We start from the raw sequence: 6,850 nt of genomic DNA, 5'->3' as shown, positions 1-6,850 counted from the left end.
GCTTCACACAAAAACAACAGGTACATATTACGGTTGTTCTGCTTAAAGGTCGCCTCTCTTCATCCTCTGAAGATGTCTGTTAAAAACATTGTAAAAACATATTTTAAATTTTTTGTTGCAAAAATTTTAAAATAAAAAAGCCTACAGTTTATTTGTGCTACCTCAGTCGTACCCTCGTCTGATTCTGAATTATCATCATCCACAGCTGACACGCCGTCGGACCCCGTAGCACCTTCCTGTTATTAAACACAAAACATATAGTTTTATTTTACTGCTCTTATATATGTTTATAATTATATTTTTTAAAAATTATTTAAGTAACTTTTATCTCGCCGTCTTCTTTGGGTTTTACCATTGACACCCCGTTTGTATCCTTTGTTTCTGAATCACCTCCGGCAATTATAGTTTCAGCAGCCTATTATTAAACCAACGGTATAATAACGCTTAATTAGTGTCATACACAAATATATATATATATATATATTTCAAATAAGTTAAGCTGTCTTTACCTCCACAGGTGTTTCTGTCTCTGCAACTGTTGGCCTTTTGTCGCACACCAAAGCAGTAATCTTGTATGGCCCCTGCTTGGTTATCTGTTAAAAAATCAAAAGTCATTTTTTTAAAGTGTAAATACAATAATTTTTTTATTTTATTTTTTTACAATGAGTAAAGCTTTTACCGTAACAATATCACCATCTTTCCATAACTCGGGGTCTATCGGCTGGTTTTCAACACTGCTATCCTGCGGCGGTTCCTCGGTTGCCATGTCCTCATATATAGGCTCTTCTTCCATTCCCCCCTATAAAAACAAAAATATTTAACCCTTTATTTTTATAAAACATTTTGTAATTTGTTATTAAAAAAAGGTTTACCTCTGCCTTTAATTCTGTTTTTTCCAAATCTGACAACAATTTTTTTCGCACTTGATCTTTTTTCTCTTTTACAAACGGCTGTGGCTCCTCTTTTTTCAGTTCTATTTCAGAATAAAATGCAGGGCTCGGCAACAACCCTTTCTCATTGGCAAAATAACTGTAAAGGAGCCTTCTCTTCTGAACACGGACTGGTGCACCCAGGGGCAATTCCGGCTTCTTGGCTTCTGTAGGTGTTTTGTACAGGGACATGCCTTTGTGTTTAGTTTCTCTGTGTTAAAAAACCCGCTCGCAAAACCACGTGTTTTTATACACAAAAACACGTGCTCATTGGTAGACAATAGCTGGTTTTTAAAAGGCTCTTGCTTAAAATCTTGGGACACTAGGATTGGTTCAGGAAAATAAATTCTATGATGCTGTTGTAAAACCACCTCTGACTGGTCCGATCCAAAGGCGGAGATAACAAGCCTGAGAAGGTTTGAACCAGGAAAGCTGCCTCATTCTACAGAAAGATGGGCAAAGGTAACAATTCTCTCTCTTTCTCTTTAATCCTACCCTGTGCTCTCTATCTTTGCTCTTTGCAAAGTGGACTCTCTCTTCGCTTTTCTTGTCTTGTAACCTGAATGCTTTTTTACCCTGTGCTTACTAAACAGACTCTGCCTGCTTCTCTCTTTTTCATTCTGATTCCGCCATGTGCTCTCTATCTTTGCTCTTTTTTCTTAATCTACACTGATATTGAATAGTTTTAATGCTTTTTTACCCCGTGCTTACCAAACAGGCTTTGCCTTTGTCAATTTTCCTTTTAAACCTCGTTTTTTCTTAACCTACATTGGTATTAACTAGTTTTAATGTGTTTTATTTACTAGGGTTAAACCAAAAAAGCTACCTCGTTTTACAAAAAGACTGCAAAGGTAAACATTTTTTTGATTTTACCCTAAGCTTTATTGTATTTTTCTTAGCCACTTTTTTATAGAGTTTTTATGCTGTGCTTACCAGACAGGCTTTGCCTTTGTCAATTTTCCTTTTAACCTTGTTTTTTTTTAACCTACATTGGTATTAACTAGTTTTAATGCTTTTTTATTCACTTTTATTACACTGCCTTAGTACATTTTCTTTTAAACCTAGTTTTTAACCTACACCGGTATTAAATAGTTTTAATTGTATTTCTTAACCTACGCTGGTATTAAACAGTTTTAATATGTTTTATTTACTAGGGTCTAAACCAAAAAAGTTGCCTCGTTTTACAAAAAGACTGCAAAGGTAAAAATTTTCTTTCTCTTTTTTTTTTTTTAAATTTTACCCTGAGCTTTTTATTTTTTTCTTAATCTACGCTGATATTAAATCGTTTTAATGCTTTTTTATTTACTTTTATTACACTGCCTTAGTACATTTTCTTTTAAACCTAGCTTTTAATGTTTTTTAAATGCCTTTTTTAGTACCCCTTTATAGTTTTTGGCCATGTGCTTACTAAACAGGTTTTGCTTCAGTCAATTCCCCTTTTAAACCTAGCTATATTGTTTTTAATATTATTTAATAATATTAAAAAGCTTTTTTTTAACCTGCATGGGTAGTCAATAGTTTTAATGCCTTTTTATTTACTTTTTTACCCTGGGCCTCCCAAACAGGCTTTGGCTTTGTCAATTTTTTTAAACCTAGTTTTTAAATGCTTTTTTAGTATTTCTTTATAGTTTTTGGGTATGTGCTTACTAAACAGGTTTTGTTTCAGTTAATTATCCTTTTAAATTTAGTTTTTAATGTTTTTTTCTTAACCTACATTGATATTGACTAGTTTCAATGCCTTTTTATCCTGTGCTTACCAAACAGGTTTTGCCTTAGAAAATTCCCTTTATAAACCTAGCTTTCAATATTATTTAACTTTTTTCTTAATCCACCCTGATATTTAATACACTTTTTATTCATGTCACCAAGCACAGACATACACAACACTTCCCCTAGTCAAGCACATACACGCACACTTTTTTTCAAAATGGCCGACGGTGCCATACTCTCACGCCAACGGAAACGGGGGGTGGGAAGGTGGGACATAAGCCCTAAAAGGGGCGTGGAAACCTGTCAAAATTGCATGGTGATGAATACTATCGAGCTTATTACTACGCCTGTTCTACATCAGGTAAACAGGGATTTGAATCTGAGTTTCCCTCCTCTCAGGTGAGTGCTCTAACCAGTGGTCTAAATGTTACAAGGAAAAGAGGGGTAACACCGTCTCATTTTTTTGTGAGTGAGAGTTAGGTGCCTAACTCCAGGAGTGGGTTCCTCACTGTGAATCCCAAACAGAGGGGAGTGTTTCCCTCCAGACAATGGAAACCTGCCTGAAAGGCTGAGTTCTGTCAGAAGCCTGCCTGGGTTCCTTCAGAACGTTGGGAAAATCAAACTGTCTCCACAAAACATTTAGACAAATCAGTAAAATTCTGATAAAAAAAAATGTTTTGTCATAATTTTTCCAACCAGCTCTACTCAAGAGCTCTTCTGCTATCAGCAAATAGCTGTGAAACCCACTGACAAAGTGCATCTCATCCCTCCTGTAGCACATGATACACGTGGAAGATAATAGCTTAGTACTACCAGTTACTCTATTAGCTCTGGTAGAGAACTGTGCTGTGGATCTACATGTCTCAGCCCTGACAATGACCCAAGTGGGGGTCAACATGGTTCCACAGAATGGAATTATTCTTTTTTTTCCAGTTTCATTAAAAAAAATCCATGAAAAGAAAGATAAGGTTGCAAAGTCAAGCTTTCAGAAGTTAGAAAACATCAGAATTCAGGTTATTGTTGCAATTCCAATTTCTTCAAGTTGAATCAAAACTGCCCTTGGGACATGTGTTTGGGAGTTTTGTATGTACATCAAATCAGTCAGGTGATGCGTCAGTCCTGAAAAAGCTTCTAAGGAAATCTAATTTAAAGTAGATTTTGTAACGTATGTGTTTGTACATGCTCACAATAGCCTCCCAGTTGGACACAGATATACACAATAAGCGATTGCAGCTAATACTTTCAGGACTGAAGCTGTGAATCTATGTTTAGTCTGAGTGGTGATCTCCTGGCTGTGGGTTTGCCAGGAATACACCCTCAGCTAATTTGATTATACCTTTACTAAGGAGATTGCAGCAGCAGACTTAATTTTAGGCAGATTAATGAAGAGCTTTTTGTCCCTAGGTACAAATATGTCTTAATAGAAATTCCCATTTTACCATTATCACAACCTGATAAACCAGGTCAGAAAAAGTTTCAGAGCTCTTTAAACTTTGCAAAGTTGTTTTTATTTGTGGTTTTGCTGGGGTGGGTGGTTGTTTCGTTTTTTAAAAACATAAGAATCCATGAAGTTAGAACTGCATTTATGCTTACTTGCTTAATTCTGGGAAGCTTAGCTGCAAGTCTGAGGAATATCGCTGAAACTCCCAGTTTTAAAGATTTCTGCTCTTTAGAGGATGTAGAGGGGAGACACTTTCATAAGAGATTAAGACTTTGCTCACAAGCTGTGTCCCTGTAAGAGGGAAAACATGTTGCTAGGAAGATTTATAGGACAGTCTACAGATACATATCCTATATGTCTCAGTGAGGAAAACAGCATCTACTCCATGACCGCCTGAAAAGGGAGGGGAGGTAGATCCATGCTCCCTGATGTTGTGTCCAGGCTGAGTAAGGACCAACCACACAGAATGAGCAGTGAGCCAGAGTCACTGGAGACAAATGACTTGTGTATCAAAGAAATTGTAGGAGCTGGGAGAATTCTGCACCAGTGCATGTGCACCGAATTCATGTGCCCTGCAGATTTCTTTGCTTCCCCACAGAAAAATGATGGGGAAGCAAAGGGAAGCCACAAGAGTAGTCACGTCCCCTCCACAGCAACACAGGCATGTCATTTTGGGTGCCTGGAGCAGCAGGTGGAGAGGTAAGTCAGCACAGGAGGGGGCTGAGGGAGAGACTGGGGATACCCTGGCTAGTGGCTCCTACCCTGAGCTGAGTTGAGAAGGGTGGGACATCCTCTTCCCCTGCAAGAAGCAGTCTGGGCCAGGGCCAGCCCATCCTAAGAAACCTCCCCCAGTGTGCAGGAAGCTGTTCCCCCATCTGCCCAACCTTGTGCATCCGGAGACCTCCTGCACCCAGATCCCCCCACTGATCCCCACCCCCCTACAGCTGCAGAACCCCGATAAGACCACCCGAAGCCTGGACCTCCACCCTACCATGCCCCACTCCCTCAGCACCCGGACCCACTGCTGAGCCCCAACCAACTTCACCTGGAATTCCCTGCAGAATCCCATTCCCCCTGCACCTGGATTCCACAAACAAGGTCCTGTGCATCCAGATCCTCCCCTGCACCTGTGCATCCAGATCCCCCACGAGCCACCTACACCCAGATTGCCCCACACAGAATCCTCTCACTGCACACTAAACCTCTCTATACTTGGCTCCTACAGGGCTGAGTCTGCCTGCTCCACACCTGGATTAGGGGCCCGGGCTGGGCATGCATGTGAGATGCTGATCCTCTTGCTTGCTATCTTGGTACATCTGGCATGGAGTGGCAGAGCCCCAGGGTTCTTTCTGGGACACACCCAGCCCTTATGCTGTGTCAGGGTTGGGTGCAGCCTCACTGCTGAGTCTGTGTTCCAGGGGGTGGGGGGCTGCAGGGTGATTTCAGACCTCTGTTCAGCCAGTGGCTGTGCTCCCCACTACCATGCTGGAGCCTCCATATTTATTTATTGGCAAATAAAATATGCAGAATTTTAAAATATTGTGCACAGAATATTTTTTTTTTTGGCACAGAATTCCTGCAGGAGTAATAACACTGATTCTGGCCTGGTCACAGTGAAAGAAGTTTCCATTTGGCCTCCTGAGCTGTCTCAGTGTGTACCTCGCCCTCATGCTGGCAAGAGCCAGGTGTTCCCAGGGCCGCCCGGGGGGGGGGGCAATTTGCCCAGTCCCTGGGCCCTGCAGGGGCTCCCATCAGAGTTTTTTGGGGACCCTGGAGCGGGGTCCTTCACTCGCTCTGGGGGCCCTGGAAAACTCTCACGGGACCCGGGCCCCCAAAGCTTCTTCCATTCTGGGTCTTTGCGGAAGGACCCTCACCGCCGAATTACCGCCGAAGCAGGACCCGCAGCCGAAGTGCCAGGTCTTCGGCTGCACTTTGGTGGTGGGGGGCCCCTGCCACGGGTCTTTGGGGCACTTCAGCAGTGGGTCCTGGAGCGGAAGGACCACCATCGCTGAATTACCACCAAAGCGGGGGTCCCTCGCCGCCGAAGACCCCAGGCCCCCTGAATCCTCTGGGCAGCCCTGGGTGTTCCTGCAGGCTGTTCAATTCTAGGCATGGACCTCACTCTCATGCAGGCAAAAGCCATGTTTCCCTACAGGCTGTGCAACTTTCTTGATGTGGACTTCGCCCATGTGCTGGTAACAGCCAGGTTTCCCTGAAAGCTAGTTGACTCTTCCATTCACATGACGGCTGGGAGCTGGGTTTCTGCATCCTGCTGTCTATCTTGTATTCCTGACTGGGGAGGGGAAGTTAGGGCTGTCCTTCAAACCTTCCCAATAAAAAAAAATAAGTTTTTTTTATTTTTTGTTTAGTGGTTTTGAGAAGGGAGAGCCTACAAGCCAATCATGAAACAGAGAAATGTAATTAAAAATATTTTTAAAATCCTGTGAAAGCTCTGCTACAAAAGGACACTGGGAATCTTCCCAGTGCTGCTTGGAGGCAGAGAATTCTGCAGAGTTCATCCTGCTCTACACTACACAGTCAGGTTGACACAGGGCAACTTATGCTGACATAACTGTAGATATGCCTTCACTTAAATTTGGCTCCTGCCGTTGTAAGTGTCTTGCTACTCTGACTTAATAACACTATCTTCCCAAGCACTATAGAGTTATGATTGATGTAGTTAGGTTGACGCAGTGAGGGTGTAGACACTGTTACTCACTTTGATCATTAATGGCCTCCAGCTTGGGTTGCTAACCCTCTAGGATTTGTC

The 6,850-nt window shown here is 42.1% G+C and overlaps 1 long non-coding RNA gene across 1 annotated transcript; it reads left to right on the top strand.

The window, feature by feature from the left end:
• The first annotated feature begins 1,261 nt into the window (after positions 1-1,261).
• Positions 1,262-2,189, top strand: LOC115650619. The gene is made up of 3 exons (XR_004000139.1): positions 1,262-1,391; positions 1,736-1,780; positions 2,084-2,189. It is a non-coding gene; the product is annotated as an uncharacterized LOC115650619 (long non-coding RNA).
• Positions 2,190-6,850: the final 4,661 nt, after the last annotated feature.

This window comes from Gopherus evgoodei, chromosome 4, assembly GCF_007399415.2.
Source record: "Gopherus evgoodei ecotype Sinaloan lineage chromosome 4, rGopEvg1_v1.p, whole genome shotgun sequence".
NCBI classification, from domain to species: Eukaryota; Metazoa; Chordata; order Testudines; family Testudinidae; genus Gopherus; species Gopherus evgoodei.
The sequence above is the reverse complement of the archived record's forward strand: the minus strand, read 5'-3'. Positions and strand labels throughout refer to the sequence as shown.